Source organism: Schistocerca piceifrons, chromosome 4 (assembly GCF_021461385.2).
Source record: "Schistocerca piceifrons isolate TAMUIC-IGC-003096 chromosome 4, iqSchPice1.1, whole genome shotgun sequence".
NCBI lineage: Eukaryota > Metazoa > Arthropoda > Insecta > Orthoptera > Acrididae > Schistocerca > Schistocerca piceifrons.
The window spans coordinates 607738777-607764991 of record NC_060141.1 but is presented as its reverse complement, the minus strand read 5'-3'; positions in this window follow the sequence as shown (position 1 = coordinate 607764991).

The window sequence follows — 26215 nt, the reverse complement described above, 5'->3', positions numbered from 1 at the left end:
TGTCGGTCCGGATGGTACCACCCTCGACGACGTGGGAACCAAGGTCTCAACAATAACGTCCACATCACCCACGGACTGCTTCCCGTGCGGTGCATCCTTCATTGGACCAAACAGATGGAAGTTGGAAGGTGTGAGATCGGGGCTGTAGGGTGGATAAGGAGGAACATTCCGATGAAACTTTGCGAGGTTCTTCGTGTCTTACGTATTCATGGACAAGCAGAAGTTTGTTTGCATTTTTGTGGGCGACGAACAAGCAGAAGTCATATTTTCAATTTCCTGAGGGTAGCGCAATACATTTTAGAGTTGATAGTTGCACCTTCATTGAGGACATCAAATAGAACAACCCCAATAAGAGTCCCAGAAGACCGTCGCATTGTCTTTACCGACTGAGGGTGCGGCCCTCAGCATTTTCCCCGGAGGAGAGGTAGTGTCGATTGCTGTTTTCTTCTAGGTTCGACGTGATGAACTTAGGAACATTTGTGATTGTTCGCTGTCATATGAATGAGGTCGTATTTATTAGACAGTACAGCTCAAACTATGAATGTTAAACCAAAAAGGTAATGGAACATTATCTCTGTGCTGAACTATTACAACTGACACGAAGTCTATTGCAGCATCACTTTCCTAACACAGGATTTATATTTCTATCATATTTTCGTAACAAAGCAAGCTTATTTGGATAACACGGCGATTATTGATACATATTCATACGTAACTGGTTGCCTTATTTTGATGTCAGCATAACACTTTTTGATGATAGGTAGTCCTCACTCGACCTTCTGCTCGTCTTAGAGGGAACACACAACACGCTTTTATAGACGGGTAGTGGTACTTGTTCAGCCGCTGGAGTGGGAGAGGGAGAGAGTCACAACTGTGTACAGTAATAGCGACGCCTTCTTAACCACTGGGGCTACCCGTGCAACTGGCGCCTGTTATCTAACTCCATCGTTGATGCTTCAGTGACGTACAGCTGGTGACAACTTTCCCTTACGCACTGCCATCTGCTCGATTGTCTGATCACTGTGCTAACTGTTTGTCTTGCGGGGAACAGCTGTGGGTGAGATCATGCGCTCAGTTTATTTTGGTGGTAACTTCCTATGGGACAAATCTGCTGAGGTCATTGGTCCCTAGGCTTACTGACTGCTTAATCAACATAATCTCACTTACGCTAAGGACAACACACACACACACACGCCTGAGGGACGTTCGGGTTTTATTAGCTACTGGACAATGAATCGATCTGCTTCTACGTCAACGTTGTTACTGTGCAATTCACACTTAACTGTTCGACAAGGATTTCATAGGGAGCAGCAGCTGGCCGAGACAGAGGCACCAACAGGGAAGTAACCGATTTCATGACTTTTACGATTTCCTAACCAGGAGCGAATTGTACAATTTCATTTGTGTGCTTCAATAATTTACTTTCTTGAGTTTCTGTGTGTTAATTTAGTATCTAACAGACACAGTTCTTGCGTTTTGGCTGGTGTCGAAAACAAAACTGATTTTGTGACATAGGTTTCTAATCACGTGCGAATTATTTGGTCTCACCTGAGTGCTTCGGTAGTTCGGTTACTGAAGCTCTGCGTAATAATCTAATGTATTAGACACTGTTCTTGAGTTTTCGTCAGGGTCTGCAGTAGAGTTCCGCAGCGCGAGTGAATAGTCCGTTTGTGTTAGTAGCGTAGTTTCAATCTATCTTTAGTATGGATAGGGACTGTGACTGTTGTGTGCGGATGCGAGCCGAGTTGGTGACACTTCGCTCTCAACTTGAAGCTGCAGTGAATGGGCATCACACTTGTGCACCTGCGTGGGGATTCAATCGGTGTCCAGCACGTCCGAGTCCTCCGATCGGTCCTCACCGGCGGCCAACCCAGTTACTGCTCGCGCTAAGCTGATCCCTCACCCATGGTCGAGTGGGAAGTCGCGTCAGGGCGTGGAAGGCGGCGAAAGACTTCCCAGTGGGCCGCACGCAATACCTCCATAGATAATCTGATATACAAGTTCCAGTCTGTGGCTGACACTGTCGCTCAGCCAGATTCAGTTGCCTGTTCTGTTTCGAAGAAAATCTCTTGGTCTGCAACATCCAGGCAATCACAGAGTTTGGGATTATTCGTAGTTGTGATCTCCAATGTCAGGTGCGTTATGGCTCCCCTTCTGCACATGGCTGCCAAGAAGGGGAAGAAAGCCAATGTGCGCTCCATGTGCATACTGGATGGAGTCATTCCAGATGTGGAACCTGTCCTTCCGGCTGCCATGGAGAGCGCAGGGTTCAGTCGACTGCAGGTGGTGGCTCACGTCCTTAGCAATGACGTGTATCGCTTTGGATTGGAAGAGATTCCCTCTGGATTCGAGAGGCTAACAGAAGTGGGAAAGGGTGCCAGCCTTGCTTGCAAGGTGAAAGCAGAGCTCACCATATGCAGCATAGTTGACAGGACAGATTGCGGAGCCCTGGTACAGAACCGAGTGGTGGGTCTGAATCAGAGGCTTCGACGGTTCTGCCATCGTGTAGGCTGCAGATTCCTTGACTTGCGCCATAGGGTGGTTGGGTTTCGGGTTCCGCTGAATACTACAGGCAACAGGCGGCTACACGGGTAGCAAGGCCTGTGTGGCGTGGAACTGACGGTTTAAAAAAAAAAGTTCAAATGTGCGTGAATTCCTAAGGGACCAAACTGCTGATGTCATCGGTTCCTTGCCGTACACACTAATTAAACTACCTTTTGCTAAGAACAACACACAGCCCCATGCCTGAGGGAGGACTCGAACCTCCGGCGGGGGCGTTTTTTACGTTAGAGGGTCTCGGAAAAACACTAAAATGGCTTCAGCCCCAAAGGGTACAGGCCGAACACAGGAAGAACATAGATACAGGAATCATTGGTATAACAGTTGTAAATTCTCGTACCCGTGCTAGCGGCAAGACACAATCAATACCATCTCTGCGCGATAGCAACAATAGCAATGGAAATACTATCGACGACAGTGCTGCCAAAGCAGAGTTACTAAACACAGTCTTCCGAATATTCTTCACCAAAGAAAACGAAGTAAATTTTCAGGAATTCGAGCCAAGAACAGCGGCAAACGTAAGTGACCTCGGAATAGTGAAACAACTTAAATCACTTAACAAAAGCAAGTCTTCAACTCCAGGCTATGTACCGCTTAGCTTCCTTTCAGAGTATACTGATACAATAGCTCCATACTTAAAAATCATTCGCTCGACGAAAAATCCATACCCAAAGATTGGAATGCTGCACGGGTCACACCAATAATCAAGAAAGGCAGTAGAACTAATCCACTAAATTACAGGCTCATATCACTAACTTCGATACGCAGCGTCATTTTGGAACATTTATTGTTTTCGAACATTAGGCACTCTCGAGGAGAACAGTTTATTGACTCACAGTCAACACGGATTTAGAAAACGTCGATCTTGTGAAACACAAGTAGTTCTTTACTCAGTAGAAGTGCTGAGTGCTATTGACAACGGATTTCAAATCGATTTCGTATTTCTAGATTTTGAGAAGGCTTTTGACTACCACAAAAGCGGCTTGTGGTGAAATTGCGTGCTTGTGGGATGTAGTCTCAGTTATGTGAATGGATTAGCGATTTCGTATCAGAGAGGTCAGAGTTCATAGTGACTGACGGGATGTTATCGAGTACAACAGAAATGATTTCTGTCGATCCCCAAAGTTATCTGTGTAAAAGATTTAAAGAGACAATCTGAGCAGCGGTCTTAGGTTTTTTGCAGAGATGCTGTCGTTTATCGACTAGTAAAGTCATCAGAAGGTCAAAACAAATTTGAAAACGATTTAGAAAAGGTATCAATATGGTGCAAAAATCGGTAATTTACCCCAAATAACGAAAAGTGTGAGACGTTCCACAGGAGTACTGAAAGAAATCCGTTAAACTTCGAATAGAGGATAAGTAAGTCAAATCTGAAGATCGTAAATTCAACTAAATACCAAGGATTACATTTACAGACAACTTAAATAGGAGGTAAGTCATAGAAAATGTTACGGGGAAGGCTACCCAAAGACTGCGTTTTATTGGAAATTCACTTATAAAATGTAACTGATCTACTAAGGAGACTGCCTACACTACGTTTGTCAGTCCTCATTCAGAATAGTGCAGTGAGGTGTGGGATCCTTACCAGAGAGGACTGACGAAGTAAATCGAGGAAGTTCAAAGAAGGGCAGCATTAATTTGAAATAGGGGAGAGAGTGTCGGTGAAATGATACAGGATTTGGAGAGGACATCATTAAAACATAGGCGTTTTCGTTGCGGAGGAACCTCCTACGGAAATTTCAATCACCAACTCTCGCCTCAGAATGCAGGAACATTTTGCTGACACAGACCTAATTAGGGAGAGACTTATCTTCACAATAATATACCAGAAATCAGATCTCACACGGAATGGTGTCGGTGTTCGTTACCTCCGAGCGCTATACGAGATTGGAATAACAGAATTATTGTGAAGACAGTTTGATGAATCTTTTCCAGGCACTTGAGGTGATTTGCAGAGTATCCAGGTAGATGTAGATGTAAAATGACTTTCGGGTTATTCCCCTACCGTTACACTGTCACACAATACGTGGGAAAAACGAACATCTAAATCTGTACCTGTAGCGCGACGACGCTAGCTTCATAACCATATGCAAATGGCTTTCATCTCTGAAATCAGGTGTAGTGTTGGAAAACAAAATTGCAACAAGAGTTGTAATTCGTTAGCACCTAAATAATTCGTAGAGCTTTGATTGCTCTTACTTCTTCTCTGTGGTCAGTTCTCCCCATGTAGATGGAATCAACAAAATATTTTGGTATTTGGAGGGAGGGAAAAGGTTGGTGATTGTAATTTCGTGAAAATATCCCTCATTAACGAAAAACGCCTTTGGTTTAATGATTGTCATTCCAACTCGCTTATCATGTCTGTGACACTCTCTCCTCCATTTCGTGATAGCAGTAAACGAACTGGCCTTCTCTGAACTTCTTCGGTGCCTTTCGTCAGTACTATCTGGTAAGTAAGGGTCCCACACCGCTCGTTAATACCCCAGAAGAGGGCGAACAAACGTAGTGTAAGCTGTTTCCTTTTTATTCCAATAAAAGGAATTCTTTCGTTTATCTTCCTAGCAACATTTTCTATAAGATGGTTCCAACTTATGTTGCTCGATTTATAATCCCAATGTATTTTGTGGGTTTATCGGGGAACGGAAATGTAAATGAATTTCTTTTTCAGTACTTGTGTGATGATCCTCACACTTTTTGTTGTTTAGGGCCAAATGTAGACATCATGTATTAATCATTTCTGAATTAGTTTTGGCCTTCATATGTCTTTACTAGACGGTAATCATCTGAAACAAACTTAGACAGCTCCTTTGATTGTTCCCTAAACTGTCTACTTATTTTTTTTACGAGATGCTCCCTGTCAAAATAGTGAAGAATACGGAAGACTTGACCGGAGGTCAGTAACTTCATACACGTACACAACATCGACTGTTATGTGAGTGATCAGAGTTTCAATTGTCTGTGACAAGTATAAAGACCATAAGATTGCATTGCTGCTGTTCGTGTTTGGTGTTGAAACCAGGCCTGCTACGGTATATAAGGGACTTGAACAGGGTCAGATGTTGAGCGATCACTGTGAAGAACACGGAGATGCCACGCTGTCGTGAGTGTCAGTGTTATGAGCACCTGGCAGATTTGGAAAAGGTCTGCTGTGCGGGTCTCCATTTGGCCGGGGGGTCGAACCGTGCAACATCTAGACTTTTGAGGCATTCCGCTGTGACAGTGGCTCGACGCCGCACTCCATTGGGACAGACATGTCGTCAAGGTTCCGGTCGACCACGTCTGACCACCATTACGGTAGGTCGCCATATTATGCAGCAGTCACACCGTAACCTCTTCGGATATATGGCCGCCACGCGAGAAAACCACTGGTCGGAGTCCCGCAGCAGCTGGACAAGGGGATTAGGTCGATATTACACTGTCAAATTTCTTTGTCAAAGATATTTTATGATGTAATAGTGAACTTTGTCAAATGTCGTTCAATGTTTGTTCAAATCTAGGGCCTCGCTGTAGATTTGACAAAAGATGTCGCTTGTCTTCTGTTCACTGCAATGTGAGATGTTACCACATGGAGCGCTAGCATCGCTGCAGCGTTTTGTCGTCTGTAGTGTTTTTATAAACATTGCCGGTAAATACAATTGGTGTGTGCCGTCAACTACAAAATTAATAGAGATGTATGAAGCTGATGAGGCGCTTTACAACATGAGGCACTATGAATACAAAAATAGATTAAGAAGAGTGAAGACCTGACCTAACATAACCTAACCTAACCCTCTTCTGTAGCAAGGAATCGGAGGGCTGCAGTGAGCCTGTCTTCTGCAGCTGTAGCAATTCTTAAGTGAATATTGTGCTTTGTGATATGAGGATACACTTCACTTAGCACATACAGAAATGCATGCTCATCCATTCTTAAGTAATTGATGTACGACTTGACGTCCTCCACTATAAGCTCACGTAACCAGTTTTGTTGAATGCTTTTATCGTGTCGTCGTAAAACCCACGGCTTCACCCAGGTATGTATCCTTTTTTTCCCCCGCTTCTCTTCCGCATATGCACACAGTGCAATTGTGGCACATGCAACTGCTGCGGTTAATAACCAGTTGTTGTTGTCAGCCATCATGAACTTTGACGAAAAATATGATGACAGTGTAATACCCCTTCTAGCGCTACGTCAAAGATCTTTATCAAATATATTTGACGGAATATTTGATCACATCTTTGATCAAATCTTTGACAAAGAAATTTGATAGTGTAATGCCGGCCTTAGTGACACACGCACAGACTGCTGCTACCAGTACAACAGAAACCGCTGCGTTTGGAGAGGTGCCTTGACCGGGAGGCATGGACTACTGACGAATGTCAGTGCATTATATTCAACGACGAATCCGGATGACCATTATACCGAGGATAACGGTGACCTGGAGAGAAGCCCCATTCTTCCAAATTTTCAGAGAGGCACCAAATTCTTACTCCTGGCGTCATAGTGTCGAGAGCCTTCGAGGAGGATTTCAGATCGTGGCTAGTTGTTATTGAGCGAACTCTGTCGGCACAGCGGTACGTCACTGACATCTTTTTTCCCCGTGATTGTCTTCCTTCTCATGCGCCGGTACTGCGGTGCAATTTCTCAACAGCAGAATGCTCGTCCACGCATGGCACGTGCCTGTAGGAACCATACGCGTGGTGTGCAGGCACTTCCGTGGCCAGCAAGATCCCCAAAACTGTCCCACGATAGAATATATGTGGAGCCAGCTCGGACGTCAACTCCATCTCAATTCCAGTGACCTCATACTGTCAAGTTCTTTATAAATGTGACATTTTGTGATCGCTGAAATCACACCACATACCTTCTCAACCCCTGAAATCTTAACAATGACGTTCGTCAACGGCTGTGCAATTCAGATGTTATTTTATTTTATCTTAACTACCAGTTTCGTCATTCCACTATATCATCTTCAGGCCCCAACTGCAACTGCATTCAAGTCTTCGAAGGAAGCACTTGGGATACGGTTTATAATTCACGACATCTCGGAACATACGACCCCAGTATCCACATTTTCATCCATACTCCGCAAGCCACCTGATGGTGTGTGGCGGAGGATACCTTGAGTACCTCTATCGGTTTTCCCTTCTATCCCAGTCTCGTTTTGTTCGTAGAAAGAAAAACTGTCGGTATGCCTCTGTGTGGGCTCTAATCTCTCTAATTTTATCCTCATGGTCTCTTCGCGAGATTTTCATAGGAGGGAGCAATATACTGCTTGACTCCTCGGTGAAAGTATGTTCTCGAAACTTCAACAGAAGCCCGTACCGAGCTACTGAGAGTCTCTCTTGCAGAGTCTTCCACTGGAGTTTACCTATCATCTCCGTAACGCTTTCGTGAATACTAAATGATCCTGTAACGAAGAGCGCAGCTGTCCGTTGGATCTTTTCTATCTCTTCTAACAACCCTATCTGGTACGGATCCCACACCGGTGAGCAGTATTCAAGCAGTGGGCGAACAAGTGTACTGTAACCTACATCCTTTGTTTTCGGACTGCATTTCCTTAGGATTTTTTCAAATAACCTCAGTCTGGCATCTGCTTTACCGACGATTAATTTTAGATGGTCATTCCAGTTTAAATCACTCCTAATACCTACTCCCAAATCATTTGTGTAATTAACTGCTTCCAGTTGCTGACCTGCTATATTGTTGCTAAATTATAAAGGATCTTACTTTCTATTTATTCGCAGCACATTACACTTGTCTACATTGAGATTCAAATGCAATTCCCTGCACCATGCGTCAATTCGTTGCAAATCCCTCTGCATTACAGTACAATTTTCCATTGTTACAACCTCTAGATATACTACAGCATCATCCGCAAAAAGCCTCAGTGAACTTCCGATGTTATCCACAAGGTTATATTGTGAATAGCAACGGACCTACGACACTCCCCTGTGGCACACCTGAAATCACTCTTACTTCGGAAGACTTCTCTCCATTGAGAATGACATGCAACGTTCTGTTATCTAGGAACGATTCAATCCAATCACACAGTTGGTCTGATAATCCATATGCTCTTACTCTGTTCATTAAACGACTGTGGGGAACTGTATGAAACGCCTTGTGGAGGTCAAGAAACACGGAATCTACCTGGGAACCCTTGTCTGTGGCCCTCTGAGTCTCGTGGACGAATAGCGCGAGCTGGGGTTAACACGATCGTCTTTTTCGAAACGCATGCCAATATCATTTTAGAGAAATGCATATAGGGCCGGAAGGTGACATAATGGAATGCCGAAACTAGTAGTTAAAATAAAATTAAAAAAAAACATCTCAATGGCACTGCTGGTATAAAATTTGATTGCTGAATACTTGGCCACCCGCTGTTCCATGTTCACAATGCATCAACAAGGATGTGAAGTTTTATTTCGTTTCGTCCTCTCTTTTTGAGTAGGTCATTTATTTTATCAGGTAGAGCAGATTAAGATCAGCAGACAGCCTAAAAGGCATCCTTGGGGAACTCCAGATATATTTTCAGTTTCACGAGATAGTACAGCGTTAATTACTAATTAACTATGACCCTTCTAACGGTATATCACAAGCCAATTGGCACAGCTGTGATGATACGTCTTAGACAAGCAGTTTGATTAGAAGCTGCTTGTGAGGAAAGGTATCAAAAGCCATCTGGAAATCTAGTGATATGAATTATACCTGAGACTGCTTGGCAATAGCTGTCATTACTTGGTACGAATAAAGACCCAGTTGCGTTTCAAAAGAACAATATTTCTTGCTATTGTAGAACACTGTAAGCCGCTGTTTACAATATTCCTTAATCTGCGGGAAGTCTTGGGCAAAAGCTATTATAGATTATTAAAGTTGTGAAACACAATGAACAAAAAATTATTATTTTCCCTATTTCAGGTTAGCGCGGTCACGTTGCCAGTCATCTAAGCCCATAGTTGTGGGAGCGCAACGTGACGTGTGCTCCAGGTCAGAAACACAGGGCGCTACATTTGTCTTTAACTACCACCATTGCTATAAACCGTCAATATCTGGGACACAGTGACCAAATGTGTAACATCGGATCATTTACTTCTGAAGGTAAACGAGCAGGTGTAGTTCGTTCTGGTATTGAGTCTGCGAATCAGCATTTGGTCGACTGTAAGTGGTACTGCTATTCACTAAGTGTAAGATCACACATGTCTACTCCAAACAGTAACTGAAGCAAGATGCTTCTTTTTCCAAATATTACCAAGAGGACACAATTTCTGTTACTTGTTCTTATTTGATTGAATAACCTTTCTCTTGTGCACATATAGGAATTTAATTTCGATGTCCTAACAACATCAGTGTTGTTGGACATACAATGATGGATACGTGGTCTCACCTACGCTACTCCGTAATGGAAAAACGATGGCTTTCACACTAACATTTGGAAGGCTCCTCGCAGCACCTTGGTGGGCTGATGTCCCTAGACAACATGTTAATGGTTGTTACCCTACTGCATTTCTTCAGTCTGCTTGATTATCTAGGAAAGATATAATATTAGTTATTTATAGTTTGAAAAGCGTCGTCATACTTTACCAAATGACACCTGATTGCTTGATGGATACACTGAAAGAGTAGTCTCCATCTAATCGGTCTTCCTATTACTGAGTCGAGGAAGGTGCGCCTTCGTTCTATCACTTTATTTACCAGAGTGGCTCATGGATTGGTGTAAGGCGATCTACTTTACGCTACGTAGAGGCCTTGCGTTTACAATGTCGTAAATGTGTCTGTAGGAGGACATCAATGTGCGCATGTATATAGCAGTGTCGTATTATTACTTTTGCTGTCGACGATGGAAAGGTGAAACTAGGTGCTGGCACACGCTGTAGACTCAGCGGCGAATAGCATCAAGGGAGCCGGCCCACCATCAGTAATTTCATGAGTCAGAATACGAAACTGCGGAGAAGTTTGCAATACTGGGTCGCGAGGGGTAGCCGCGCGGTCTCGGGCGTCTTGTCACGGTCCGGGCGGCTCCTCCCGTGGGAGGTTCAAGTCCTCCTTCGGGCATGGGTGTGTGTGTTGTCCTTAGCGTAATTTAGTCTATGTTAGATTAAGTAGTGCGTAAGCTTATGGACCGATGACCTTAGTAGTTTGGTGCCATAACACCTTACCACAAATTTCCAATTTAAGATACTGGTGTGAAGTGCAGAGATCACGAATTTTGCGCTACCATTTCTGCTCCCATAAGCGGTCAAGTAGCTGGGGTGAAATTTCTTAAGTCCAGTGTTGAAAATAACTACTTTCGGTTCAACTGTCGCCGAACAAGCGTCCGTTAGTGATCTCGTCAGCTAACTGGTAACATTTGGCGAATTCAGGTGGAAATGGTCGAGCAGAAATGCAAAATATGTGATAGTACGTAAATCAAATTTCACTGTGAGTTAAAGATATTCAGCAACTGGAATTGTAGGCAGAGTTTTTTAAACCAAACGCGCTACTCGCTATGCTTAACAGTAAAGCAAGTGACAGAAGCGTGAACTCTTCCAAATGCAAATTGGGAAGTTAGCCGCCTATACTTCGTGCGAGAGCAAGCGTCTCAGAAAAATATTCTTAGATTCCATGAGGGCGCCATTCTGCGAAACTTGAAGACAGAACCAGTATGTGTTAAAATATAGTGACTTTGAGGCACAGCTTATCAACTAGAAATCGTCATCGTGCTACTGAATCAATTGCAGCGCTGTTCAGAGTCCTTGATATGGACAAATGTCGTACTGGTCTTCTGTAACGAAGTGATGAAAATGATCATTCATACTACTGTTACGGTACTCTTATCCCACTTTGCATTCTGCAACAACTTAAGGTCTATATTAATGAAGCTCTGACTTAAGCCTTCCTATGGCGTGTACATCAAAAGTAGTTCTGGGAGGTAGTATACAAGGTGCGTCTCAGTGGTCTCAGCAAACAAAGTAAACAAGTGGCAGTAGCCGGACGACCTCATAAGATGTCTCCGCAGATGGAGACGAAAGGTTAGGTGGAAATTTTGTACATCGACCACGGCCCGGAAGTCTTAACTGAAGAAAGTAAACAAGAGTTACAAACAAAATACCTTCACTAGCTTCCAATGTAATCACCATTAGCTGCAACACACCCCTGAAATCGACAGTAAAGGTGTTGGAAACTGTCAACAAACGCTTCTTGTTGAGTTGCTCGATGCACTATGGTCACGAGTAACCTTTGAGAAGCCTAAGTATGTCAGCGTTAATAAGACGAGGAAATCTGGAAAATAAGGAGAGTGCTAAGAAGACACTTTGCGTTGATCGAAGGACTTCAGCACGCAAAGGCTGCGGATACCAAACAACGCGTGTCTCTGGTTCTTCCACCAGTTCGCACAAGAAACGTTTGCTGATCCAACAGCCTTTCATGTTATTTCAGAAGTGTGTTGTAGCTAATGGTCATTACTTCAAAGGCCAGTCAAGGTATTCCCTTTTGTAACTCTTGTTTCCTTTATGACACCATTCGCCGAACTTTCCGGACGCAACATGTACTTTCGCCAGATGGTAGATTCAGTGTAACAGAAAACCCGATGGATTCGGGAAAGGCAACTCGGTTTTATTGTTTCTTGTTCGAATGACGATGATGTGTCCATTTCCATAGTAATATATTACATCACGTCGTTAGCAGAGGAAGACATATCGGGAAGTTCCGAATTGCAACTGCATTTGCTGAAACACACATGGTTTCTCCGTAACGATACTTATTGTACTACACAGAGTGGCTCTGACATCTTAAGTCTGTGATACGTAATACAAGTCTAGTATAATGACTATTTTTAGTGTCATTCATGGAAACTCGTCAGATTCTGACGAATGCAACGCGTGGATTACTAGTCTCGTTGTTTCCGTGATTGCTGCTGAGCCATTACACTGTTATTTACTACTGTCGCCGATGACGTATACATGAGTCACAGCTGAAAAATGGAAGCTCATTATCAGAATAGAGGGCTTCTCTTAATTTACTTACTGCTCGGCGTAAGTGTATGTTAGTACATTCCACAGTAGCGGTGTGCCCGTCATTTGTGTTACCTGGTGATTTCGTTGGTCAGTGTAATATCACCTAAGAGAGCTCTACCCCATCGCCCCAAATCCCTCGCCACTCTCTCTCTCTCTCCTCACTAGCGTAATGATACACTACACGGAGAAAGCGACACGTGATGAATTTCTCCTAACGACAGCTATCAGCGACTGTTGGTGTGCTTTCTTCAAGACCCCTACGTCATTCTCCTGTGAATAGGGAAGAGTTGCAGCAACAGTGCACAACCGTCGAAGCGAAGGAGAGCGGCGTCTTAAAGATCCACAGCTAATAATTATGTTAAGAGTTAAAATATCTGTATACTTGTGACAAAGAGCTACGAGAAGGAAAGGTAACTACGATTGGTGCTGAGCAACTGACATAAACCTTGTAATATTCTTTCTGTAATCAAATAAACTGGCAATAATTACTAACGGAAACTTCTTTCTCTGGCGACCAGACAGCGGCTGCACAGAGGTTTTAATTAAAAATTATGATAAAAGTTTGCTCGATTTCTTTCCCAAATTTGTGCTTGAATCCTTAAGAGCAGCGGCTGAACAAAGGAAGAACATTTCGTGTTAACAAAAGAGACAATTTGGGATAACGTTGCCCACAGAGATGCTTTAAGCTCTCTTAGTTATTGGGTTTTTGATGTAAAAATGCAAAATGTATGGACAGTAATGCTATGGAAAAAAATACCAAAAATTGTCAGAGACTACACTGGAAAACTAACAGATCCAATATTAATAAATCAAGTTGTATGTCCAGCTGCATTTTGCGTAAGTTATTTTATTTACTTATCAGGTATAATATGCTCAAACAGGCTTTTGCAGTTTACGTGAGCGTACAATCACATTTTACTTCAAAGTTGTAGTCATCTATTAATGCTGAAGATCTGACTATAAGAAAGGCTTAGCTGCTCTCTGTGAAGACTAAAACTAATGACTTTATCAAAACATGTTAGGAAACGGAAAGTCGCGACTGTCAGAAAATCTGAAAAGATGAACAAAAGAAAAATTTGAAGCTCCACATGGTAGTAACAAACAAGACAAGAAACGCATTAAAAGTTTGGTGGGTCAGTAAAGAAAGATTGTGGTGGTCTTAGTAAAGTTCTGGTATTAAGTAGTTGAAGTTTGGAAAAGGAAATGGGGAAAAAAAACTAGTTACTGATATTTATCACAATGGTTAACAGGAAACGAGAGGAGGTATGCTGATCATTTCCAACTGCTAGATAAAGAAACATCACCAATAAAGACAGAAAAATGTTAGCTAGGTATAGGCAAAAGACACATTTGGAATTATTAGCAATAGAGTTAACAGAATCTATGCGAAAAAAAATTAGCTATGGGCAACTAGAGGGATATTTACAGAAAATGAGGGCCAAGAACATTAGTCATGTCACTATTTGACACTTAAAGCTAATAAATCTGTCTTAATATACTATACTCTGGTCCCTTCCTTTCTTACTGCCCTTTATCAGGCCATTTATTACGCTTCGCGAGCGTCAAATTATTCTGACAAGAAACGTAACATATTATGCTTTTCTTTTTCTTTGTAAAAACACCCACTCCCGTAATGCTATAATCATTTTTATACAACGACATTAGCCTTTTGTAGCTTGACTGTTTCGAATTACTTTGCTGTTTGATCACTCTTCGTCTTAATATGTGTGGGTATTTTTTGGTTTAAGAATTGCATCACGTCTCTATTTTTCTACTCTAATATTATCTTCGTTATTGTGCTTGTATGTTCGTGAATCCGTCTGTAAGAGAGGTAAGATTGAGGGATAGACGCAGGGGTGTCAGGAAAGAGACCTTAGCTTTCGGACTTGTAGCAAAGTAACTGGAGAGAAACCGATCTTGGTGTAAAGAGTCCTTGTCCTGACTTTCACTTGAGGGAAAGCTTTTCTCGGGTCAGCAACGTACCGCCACGACTTTAGAACGATCAGGGTGTGTGGAACGTTGTAGGAACTTATGCCTTCACTATATGAATGCTACATTTGAGTAATACTTAAGCATATCATTAACAATCGGCAGGAAGCAGGTATGTTCGTGGACGCTTAATATCGCACGGTATAGCTTATTAGTATGTCTAACATTAGAATTGTTGCATCTGCCATTACAAAACAACATCGCTACAATTGGCAATACCTGTATGAAGGCTGGAGAGAGAATTTTTGAATTAGCAAATACAGAGTGAGTGATTCCTGAATATAAAGGCATATTTATTGACATACCGACAAAACAGAGTCCGCAAAGCGAAACATTAAAACTGTTCGTAACTTAAATTAAGTGGCAGAATAGTCGCCGTCATGCATTTTTGGTTTGACATCGAATGGCAGTACTAGCAATACGCTTTACACCAGACAGAACTGAGGCTAGGAGAATTCGTACTGACCTCAAAAATGTTTACAATAAGTGCCGTTATGTGTACGAAAAACGAATACAAAACATCCTTAAAGTGACACTGGATACATAAAGTCCAGAGTACTACATTTTTTCATTTCTTATTTAGATTTTCGAATAATTTGTTACGATTTTGGTACCTGAAGAAAAGTTTATTTTCTTGTGATTGAGTAGCAAGTCCTACGAAGGAAGTTTCAGCGACAGTGTTTGGGCGATAAGGCAAAGACAAATGGAAGCGTGTAGTTTTTGTCATCACCCTATGAGTGGAAGTCCTGGCTTCGATGCCAGACACAGACCGAGGTGGCGCAGTGGTGAGACGTTGGACTCGTAACCGGGAGGCGAGCGATTCAAATCCTGGTGAGTTTTCTGGTGTTTGCCATAAATTACTTGAGTGAAGTGCCAGGATGGTTTCTTTCGAAAGAAAGCGGCTGGTTTCCTTCCCCACCCACACCTATCCGTGCTCTTCCATCTTAACTGATGTCGTCGTCGAAATAGCTTCAAATCTCAACTTTCCTCAAACCTGAATCCTCCCGAGTGTTTTTTTTACGAGTATTGGCGTACTAAAATGCCGAATGTTGATTGTGATTTATCTGTTGTCTGCTGAAGGTTGACAGGTTGAATTCGGTTCGGTGAAAGCCTTTGTGTCGCACGTAAGGAAGGCTACATTTTTTTTTTTTTGTGCCAGAACTGCAGCCAGGAAATTCATGTTATTACTGACTTCTGCAAAACATTATCGTGACACCCTGGGTACCACTTTAATGAGTTTTTCTGTATGTTCATCTTTTAAGAGATGGTTGCGCGACTCGGCTGTTCGATGCATGATATCAAATCAAACGCCTTTCAAACGTCTAGTTTCCAAACTTATTTTATTTGGCTATCAGTTTCGGCCATCTTTTGACCAGAACATAGGTGGAAGATGGCGTAGTAAATCGTCGAAACTGGTAGCCAAATAAAATAAGTTTGGAAACTAGACGGCTGGAAGGCGTTTAATTTTAAATCCTTAATCATTTTCAATTCATGACTGTGTGCGTTCGAAGTTCAGTGGGACCTAATGTAGCCCCCCGAAAAGATTCAGCTGAATTTCCTCACCAAGGCCTCCGGCGCCTATTGGAAAACATAGCTAGGTGAATTGTTAATGTTTCTTAGAATTTATCCAACCAAGTTTCGGATCACGAGAAAATTTGCAGAATATTGGCACAGAAAATACAATTTCGAGAAGGCTAGACAAATAAAAGAGGTCAGTTAATCACCGGCAGGCAGGCGCTGAAGAGGTGGACTACCGCTGACGGTAACGCATCCGTGACAGTGCTGGAAGGGGAGCGTATGGTACTCATGTTAAGGAAAGTGAGAAATTATGTCAGTTACGTGCCTCATAGGCATCAATACGGTCTTTTTAGAGCCAGTGAAAGGAGCAAAGACTGATGTGAAGAAACTGGAAACCTGAAGGTGTAATGATAACAATTCCTCGACCAAATTTTCACCGAAGATGAAGAGGCGCCCACTTTATGATGTTGCAGTTTGTACGAAGTAACACGACCAAGAAACATTTGCTGTCATAAATAGGTTAGCGGGTACATATTCCAAGAAAGAGCTGCAGAAATAGCAACCGTCTAATAGTTAAATAAAGTGAATGTTGTGGTGATCAACAGTATTGCGACTTTGTAGAGAAGAACATGAGAAAGAGGTAACTCTCTCTCCGGATGTCAGCACTTGATTCTGGAGGACGGAGGAAGTATGACAAATCCGCATTACTGAGCTACTGAATATTAACAGTGATCCGGCCTGGGTGCGTATTTGTGAGCAGAGTTTTCGTACCACCAGTAGAGTAAGGAACTTCAGAACGTCACCAGAATCCTAATTTCCAAACAACGGAGAGGACCACGATAACATTCAGAAGATGAAATTTAAAAAAAAAAATGTTCAAATGTGTGTGAAATCTTATTGGACTTAACTGCTAAGGCCATCAATCCCTAAACTTACACACTACTTAACCTAAATTATCCTAAGGACAAACACACACACCCATGCCCGATGGAGGACTCGAACCTCCGCCGGGACCAGCCACACTGTCATGAAATTTAAGTTCCATAAAAAACGACTAGTGAGAAATTCTTCTCGAGCGAAGAAAACAACCGTTTGCAAGTACAGCATCGGTAACTGGTAGGTACTGCAAGGATCCAGATTCGTAGTGCTTGTTCGCCTTCACTATTGAAATTAACAGAATGAGAAATAATTAACAATTACGCTAAGTATTATATCCTGTACTTGTCATTACTATTGATAACTTCTTGTCATTAAATAATACATTCTTTCTAATTATCTAATTTTCCCTTACGACAGTTTTATTTCTATTTATTTCCTCCGCTTCAACAGTTTTAGACCACATTCTTTTCATATAAAACTTAATACTTAGGTAATGACATACTGAGTTACGGGATCGTTCAGTAAACTATCTATGAAATAATAAATTAAATTCCTTACTGTATTATGAATAGCAGTAGAAATAACACTTATCGAATACGGCTTGTAGTAAATTCTGAAGGAAAGATCATATTTGAAAACCGCAACTAGTAAATGAAATAAACAATAAATATATTTACTTTATCGTCCACAAGCATAACAAAGTAACTCATTTCTTTATGAATTAAAACTTGGCGCCAGCCTTCACACTAAATAAATTCAGTGTGAAACAGTGTAGAGAAAAGGAAAGCAAGCTCACTTCAGAATTTTTAATTCTTCTATGAACATTGAGAAATAATGGTCTCAAAAACAGTGTTAGAAAGAATGGCAGGGCTAGAGGCTAGTAACAAAAATTTCTTCGTGCCACAAAATGCTCTGTTTCATCCGATACTCAACAGCTAGCTTCGTAGAGCACTGGTCGAGGAACTCTGGTCACATTCAGAAAGAGCAACGCTTGAATTCTTTTCCCTCTGTTCCACCGCATTTACAAAAAAATCACCAGAAGGTAAGGTATCATTAGTATGGCCACAGTTAAGTGCTTCAACTACCATTCTGTACTTAAATTATTGTTGCTGCTCTAATGAACATGACAGCCGCGTCACATAAAAGTGCAAACCTTTCTTACTGCACTTTCTTATTTACACTTGTTACACTGTCGTTTCTCGAAGACTGCAGTTTATCGCTCATTGAAGTCTTGTGACAAGTTTCTTCAATAACACAGTGGTATTATAAAAGGTTTCAAATTTGAGACACCATCAGGAGATGCTGCACGTCCACTACAGACAAGACGACGAACCATCCGTGATCTCTCGAAAACGTTCTATTGTTAAGGATTAAAAGCAAAAAAATTCCTTCTACAGATTTAATTGTTGTAGGAGGCTGTGCAACCTCTCCAGAAAGGTCGGCTGTATGCCCAGTTATGACACGACACTGAGCCACACGATACAATAATGAGTTCGAGCCAACTCCAAAATCGTATCCCGAAAGCATTATTAGTGGGTCAGGAGTAAAGGTACGTGTTTTGACGGATAATAGCATTACTGATTCTGAACAAAGAACTTGATGTCGACATATGCCCTATTATGAATGGTTTTCGAGATAGAACACTTTTGACGTACATTTCTATTTATTTTCTGTGTTACTCATTGTCATTGTTTACAACGTACCACAGAAATACACAGGAAGTTGAGACGAACATTTTGATACAGGACGCTTGTGGTCTATGAAGTCGGAAAACTACCTCAAACTGCCCTGCAAAGAGTACCTAAGCTACAGCGCACGAACGAAGCGCGAGTCTTTCGATATTCCCGCGATCTCTCCGCGCAAACTGTTAGTCCTAGACAAAAAATAAATAGGACCTATTTTTGCGGCCAATTTAATTTAGTTTAATTGTGTAATGAGACACGTTTTCGTTGAAGTGTGCGGTTTTCGAGTTGTTAAAGAAAAGCGTACGAAAGTGATATTAAACGTGTTTTATCTCGGAAACCATTCACAATATGGTATATGTCCATATGAAGCTTTTTGCTCAGAAACACTAATACTGTCACGTCTAAAAGCATGTACCTTTCCCCTGACTCACCCTGTATATGTAAATATACATACATAACTTTTCCTGAAATTTCTATGGGCAACATTAGGCGTAATGGTCAGTGGGAGATAGCGTAGCTAATGAATTGTCACACCTTAGATTGAATACGAGGATGTACAAACTGTCTATGTCTCTGTGCCAGCCATGGCTTAGTACATTGCCTCAGCATTCGCTTGAACTGCTACATAAGAATATCCCGTCAAGAAGATATGTAAGCAATGCAGTTGGTTTGTTTACTCACAGCGTTGCTCTTGACCGCTCGAAGACCTTCGCCGGACGTGGTAGTGCCGCTTCTCACGCCGCGCGCCGACTGCTACAGCGTGGGCCGGAGAGGCTGAACAGGGAAAGTCTTCTAGGCGGCATCTGGACTAAAGGAGGCCAGAGGGCGATGGTGAGCACGTCCGGACTGAGGGAACAGCCGGCTCCACCGTCCGTGTCACGTGATCTGTTGTCTATTGCTGCGTCATGCTGTTGGTGAAACTTACAAGGAATACAGTCATAAGTCATCAGTCTCTTGTCAGTTACGTACCGTGGCCCAGGAGTAGCGTCTGTGACTGCTAACCCACAGTTGTTCGATCTCAGTTTTTCTCCCAGAGGATTTAAGGAAAATCATACGCAATGGGGCCCAAAGATTCTTTATACTACAGCCATGTCTAAAGATGGTGGGGGAAACGAACGCAGGTTACGAGCACCATCATCCCCTTCGAGTGGGAAACTGCTCGTAAAGCAGGAGAAACAGCAATGATCAACGGCAAGACAATGGAAGAGGCAATGTAGTATGACAATGGATAATGGATTCCACATTAAGCCCCCCACTCATGTCTCCGAGAGTGACTGTCAATGAGGAGGTGAAATAAGCAACGGAAATGTAGCATTCTACGATCGGAACGTCGTCAGAAGTCTCAATGTGACCGCGAAGCTAGAAAATCTGGAGAGGGAAATGCAAAGGTAAATGTTGATACGGTAGCAATGAGCAAAGTGAAATCGAATGAAAATAAACGTATCTATTCAGGCGAATGTACTGTAATATAGAGAATCAGGGTATTATGAAACCGAAGTATGATTTACAAACAACAGGAAGGTACAGAAAAGCCAGTTACTGTGAACTGTTCAGCGACAGCAGACTGTCCACTCACCTTAATGCCTGTATAGCCACCTTTTGCAGTGCGCGCCACTGCGAAACGTTGCCGAAGAGAGTCTGTGACGTCCTGGAAGGATGTGGAGCCACGTCGACTCCCGTCCAGTGGCGAGGAGCCCTATGTTTCTCGCTTGAGGCTCCATGGCGCGGACAACCTGTTCGAGGTGGTCCCACAGATTCTCCATTGGGGTTAAATCCTGGGAGTTGGTGGCCAGGGGAGTACGGTAAATTCATTCTGGTGCTCTCTGATCCTCGCACGTACACTGCAAGCTGTGCGACACGTTGTATTGTCCTGTTGGTAGGTGGATCGTACCAAGGAAAAGCAAGCTGTATGTAGGGGTGGACATGATCCCCAAGGACTGATATTTATCCGTAGTGCCTTCTAGAATGGGATCACTCAGGGAATACCCTCCCACCTGTACACTTCCTACGATTGTTGCAAGGTCTTCGCCTTCAGATCATTCATGCCGTACACGCTAACGGCCCGTTGTCCGATGCAGCATAAAACGCGATTAATTTCAAACGGCCACCTGTGACTCTACTGATGGGGAAATTCATACCTTCATCGCCGATGAACTGCAATTATCATGGGTATATGAACCAGGTGCCTCCAGTGGAGGCCATATGCTGCCACGTTTGCTTAAAAGTTGTTGAGGAGGTTTCCTATGGATGGTCAGTTGCTGAACAGTTGTACGTCTGTTCACCCGCACACATCTCACCCAATCATTTATGATCAGTAGTGTACAAAAGCTGCCTCGGAACCGGTTTTGGATAGCGCCATTTTGTCATACACGGTATAATTTAACAACGTGGCTCTCGAACCGATTACAAACTTAGCCGTTTCGGAAATGCTTCCACCCTGACCTGAAAGGCAATGGTCATGCCCCTTTGGAGATTTGATATGCCGGCCAGGGTGGCCGAGCGGTTCTTGGCGCTACAGTCTGGAACCGCGCGACCACTACGTTTTCAGGTTCGAATCCTGCCTCGGGTATGGATGTGTGTGATGTCCTTAGATTAGTTATTTTTAACTAGTTATAAGTTCTAGTGGACTGATGACCTCAGAAGTTAAGTCCCATAGTACTCAGAGCCATTTTTGGACATTTAGTATATTGCTCATTTTCTGCTTTACTACAACGACTGCACTGTTTTCCACATTCCTCCGACACACTTTACATACCCTCCGATGTTAACGATGACACCTGTCGTCAGTGAGTGTGAATTACACGTTGAGGTAGAATATAGGTGGTGGTCACCTCGCATCAGAAGATAAACTAAACCAACATCAATATGAACTGATTAGTTACAGATGAGATACGTGCAAATTAAATGGTCGACTGGTAAATTAGAAAGCAACTCTATCATACAAAAACAATCACTCGATACCTTGGAGCTCAATTGGATGAAAAGCTTAACTTCACACGACACAATTAGACAATCTTAAACTTGGCAAACAACACTGTGCACAAAATAGCCCACACCTCAACAGCATATTAAAAGCTGCAGTATTAACCTATCGGGATATGGTTTCTAGGTCCATCACAGGCTACACAGCAAGCATTCGGGCGCACAGACTTCGTTGTGCGTGGGATAGGAAAATTCTGCGACGTACACAGAGATATGTGGTCCTCAGGGGACTTTGGCATTGCGCTAACCGGTGCTCTACTGGAGATCCTCAGAATCTAGACGTTATGGTAAGATGTCGTACAGTCTCCTACTGGTTACGCGGAAAGGAGGCTCGACGAAATTCGTAGACCAAAGGGCAACAACCAAGGTGGAAGGTAGGTACACGCCAGAGCGACTGGGAAACAGGTCGAAGACTATCAAAAATTCCCGTGCATTCGAGCACGCCTTGAGTTTGCCCAAGCGAATCCCAGTCGGGGCGTAGTATATTACCCAAAGGGACATGGCCCATATCTAACCCATCTGAAAAGGTTTAACAGCAAAGACAATAAGGTCTGTCTGTGGTCATGCAGGAATGCCCTATCACATCGTCTTTAACCATGACAAATATAATGGCATTAAGTAACCAACAGACTGATCAACCACTGTACGAACTTATAAGAGAAAACGAATGGTGGACGAAAGTAGACAATATTGCTAACACCATTTCTCTGCATGGAAAAAAAATCAGGATACAGTAATCAGGAAACACCATCCATCGTGTACAGAGTCAATAGGAATAACGAAGTCCTGGTGAGTGGATCTAGTGTTGTGGAAAATGTGAATGCGAATTGTTGTACAGAATGTGCGTGTGCAGCCAAGATAACAGCGTCACACGTAGCAGAGCCCGCAGTATCACATCAACCCCACACTGCCACTGCTTCCACATCCACGTCGGTGATGGAGAAGAGGAGATGCGCATTGAAGGGAGGCGCAAAACACGTGATGTGTAACGCAGTGTCTGAAATAGTCCCGATATATATTTCCGAGGTTGTTTTCTAACACAAAAATAATAATATTTATGATAAAATCTCAAAAGTGGCCTCTCTAGTAAATGCAGAATGGTGACATGCTCTGATGCCATGCCAGAGCACATTCACATTCATCTAAAAATGCACTAACATTGGTACTGATACATTATATACATATCATTCGTAACTATAACACAATAATTATTATTATTATTATCAAATCATTACTATCATTCCTGTTGTTATGCAGAAGTTGACATTGTAATCAACAAAAACATTTAACAATTAAAAAAAACACGTTAAAACAGGACCTATTACATATAGAAAGAATAAATGTAAAGGAAACAATAAAACTAATAAATAATGGTTAATACAGGGCAGGGAGATGGTTCTCACACAACCTACTGGCAGCAGAGCTCAGCAATACAGATCAGCTAGCAATAGCAAATAAATTACTAATAAATCACAACAGACACAGGAAGATACCAGGGTGTGGAAAACAAGCTTGTGAATTGCTATTACACAATATAACGTCAGCTGCTGTCACTTTGCTCAGCTTCTAGCTGGGTAATGTGGAAATGTTCAAGAACAATTTGGATGCCTTAATGTGCATTCAGAAAAACAGAAAAGAATATTGATTTTTAGTGATTTTAAGATAAATATAAAAGAATAATGATTTAGAGATGTCACTAGCAATCTAGTTGTAAATTTCCCCTCGAATAACTCAAGTTAACGTTCTCATACTGCAAACGAAAGCTCATCCTGTCGTAAATGGAATTTTACTTTACAATTAGTCATGTTATATACCTTACACACATGTACATTCTACAATCATTCGACGAAAACAGTGCGGGTGATTAATGCCAAACAACGGTAGGTGCTTTGGGAAGCTTAAAAGATGTTGACCGTGGTTACCTTTACAATGAGTGAAGTGTCAGCTATAATTAGACACGCCTTTTAGTAACTTTGTAACCGTTTCTTCCAAAAAAGTTATTAAATGCAACACTTGAAAGTCAGAGCCACTACAAGAAAGGTTCATGAAATATTTTCGTACTATAAATACTATTGTATCATTTTATGAAATGTTCTAAGAACGTCTACAAGTATGCATATTTTTTGTAGAACCTGGTGGATACGGCAATATAATCGTATTAATATGGGTTACTGTTAAAAGAGAGATAAGGAAAGAAACGTTAAAAGATGATGTTAATCCTACTAAAGAGCACGGGGGCATTATAGAAAATGTTTTATGTTTAGTAGATATTTTTCACGGTTTCGTTTCAAACGTAAGCGAGGAAATCAGTTAAAGAAGTTCAGAAGTGATAGCAGAACAGTATAGTGAAGAACCAGTGCAGAGGAAATGAAAATTCGTTACACATCCCCATCTCACACAAGGAAGATAATCATTCCCTCAAAAGTACATCTGAAGCCACTCAAAAGCAAGAGTACATATGGGGTTGATGATATCTCCAATAAGACATGAAGACGTAGTGGCCCTATAACTGGTTATCTGCGCACGTCACATGCGTAGTACCTCATTAGTTCATATAATTCCTATACGGAAGATGACTCCACAGTTGTCACTAACTACCTGAGAATCTCTTTTGTTAGATGAATGTCCTAAATCATGAAGAAGATAATGAACTCAAGGGTTGTCACCCATCTGAATTTCAGAATTTAAAGAGAGGTCATTTACTAAGGAAGTTGTTTATACATTCATTAAGTACATAACAAAACTTATAAATAATAAAGTATCTTCACTGTGATTTTCTGTGATTTGTCTGAGATATTCGAATGAGTCATTCATAATCCTCTATTACAAAATTTAAGTTTCTGTTAGATACATGGTTCAGAACATACTTGGTTTAGCTCCTATTGAGGCAAAAGGACATAAAATGTTACTTTATTATCACATAGTGAAAGCTTTCACGACTCGTACTGACATCACTTAGTGCTTCCGGGATAGTAGATAGTGATACATGTATAAAAATTTCTACTAACGTTTCCTCTCCTGCTGTGGGAGACATATTCAGAGGTAGAGTGCCGAACTGCAGTCGGAGAGGAAAGGATAGCAGAAAGTTTTAAGTGAAGTTATACTCAGATGTTTGAGTAATAGAAACAGGGACGATATAGTATATCCACAGTGGGTGTTCCTCGGGATTCGATCATGGCTCCATTACTGTTGTAGCTCTATGTTAACAGTCCCCTATTTTATTTAAATCTGGAGGAAAAGAACCAGTCTTCCAGTAGATGAGACAAGCATTTGGTCCAGCCAGTCGAACGAGCACCCACAGGGAAAGTGGTAAATGATGTTTTCCCTAAAGTTTTTAGCTGGTTTTGCAAAAATGGACTAACTGCAAGAAATGAAACAATACATGTCATTCGGTGTTGTGCAATAATTAATATGCCTATTATGAATGTAGTTCTCCATCAAAAAACTATAAATGAGTAGAATGTTCTAAGTTCTTGGCTGAGCATCGATGAAAATTCCAAACTGCACAAAAGATACAGTAGACCTGCTGAATCGATTGGGTTCCGATCTTCAGTCACAAGAATAGCTGCGAACTTCGGGGTCATAGAAATGAATCAGTAAACATATTTTGCATATTTTTGTTCACTGATGTTCTATGGGACAATACCCTGGAGTATACCCTTACTTAAGTAAAATGTTCTTTTTGCACATTACAAATAATTTCACGGAATTACGTCTTGCAAGAACCTGTTTCAACAAGTGGGAATATCAGTCATAGCCTCATCGTACTTTTATTAACTCATAAAATTTTTAGCAACAGTCCATTGTACTTTGATAGTACTAGAGGTATTAACCAACACAATACTAGCAACACAAATGGTCTGCACTTCTTCGTAGTAAATCTGACGAGCAGGGAATGGTCACCAGCAATGGAGGGTGAAGCTTCGAGGATCGCAACCATTGGTGAGGGCGAAACGTCGTAAAAATTTTCAGACAAACGTCGTTCAAAGAATCCGAGACGGATACCAACAGGCAATTTGTCAAAAAGTGACCTCGAAAGCCTTTACAGTTTTGTATGCCGAATTACATCATGACGACACCAAAACGCAATACTGAATTGTGTGGGATTCCACCTGAAATTGAAGAGAATCGCCAGGAGGGATCGCTGTATAACCATATTGCATAGTGAAGACTATGCTGCAACTGTGTGGGTTCGAAGCTTTTTCATAATGTGAAAGTGGCACTACTGAATACCACAGTGGGCGACTGAGTCGAGAGAACATGAAGAACCGTAAAAAAAGAAAAGTAGTATTCGAACAGATAAATGTAGATGCAAGAAAAGTAACTGCCAAGAATTTTTAGGTAACAGAAGAAACTCGTACTACAGTTGCTCAGAGTAAAATGACAATACAAAAATACGCCAGGAAAGAAAGGAATACAAAAATATAGGTCACTTAAAAGTGTATCAGTAAGGAAAGTAAGCTAAAATGTAATAGTTGCTTGAAATATATGAAAAAAAAATTGGAAGGGTCGTTGGAAGAAGAAATTCAGAATAACTTTCGGACAATTTAAAAGAAAAGGCGCACATAGTAATAGCGTCTTTTTCTACAATTTTACCCTCTACATCCCCCTCTAGTACCATCGAAGTCATTCTC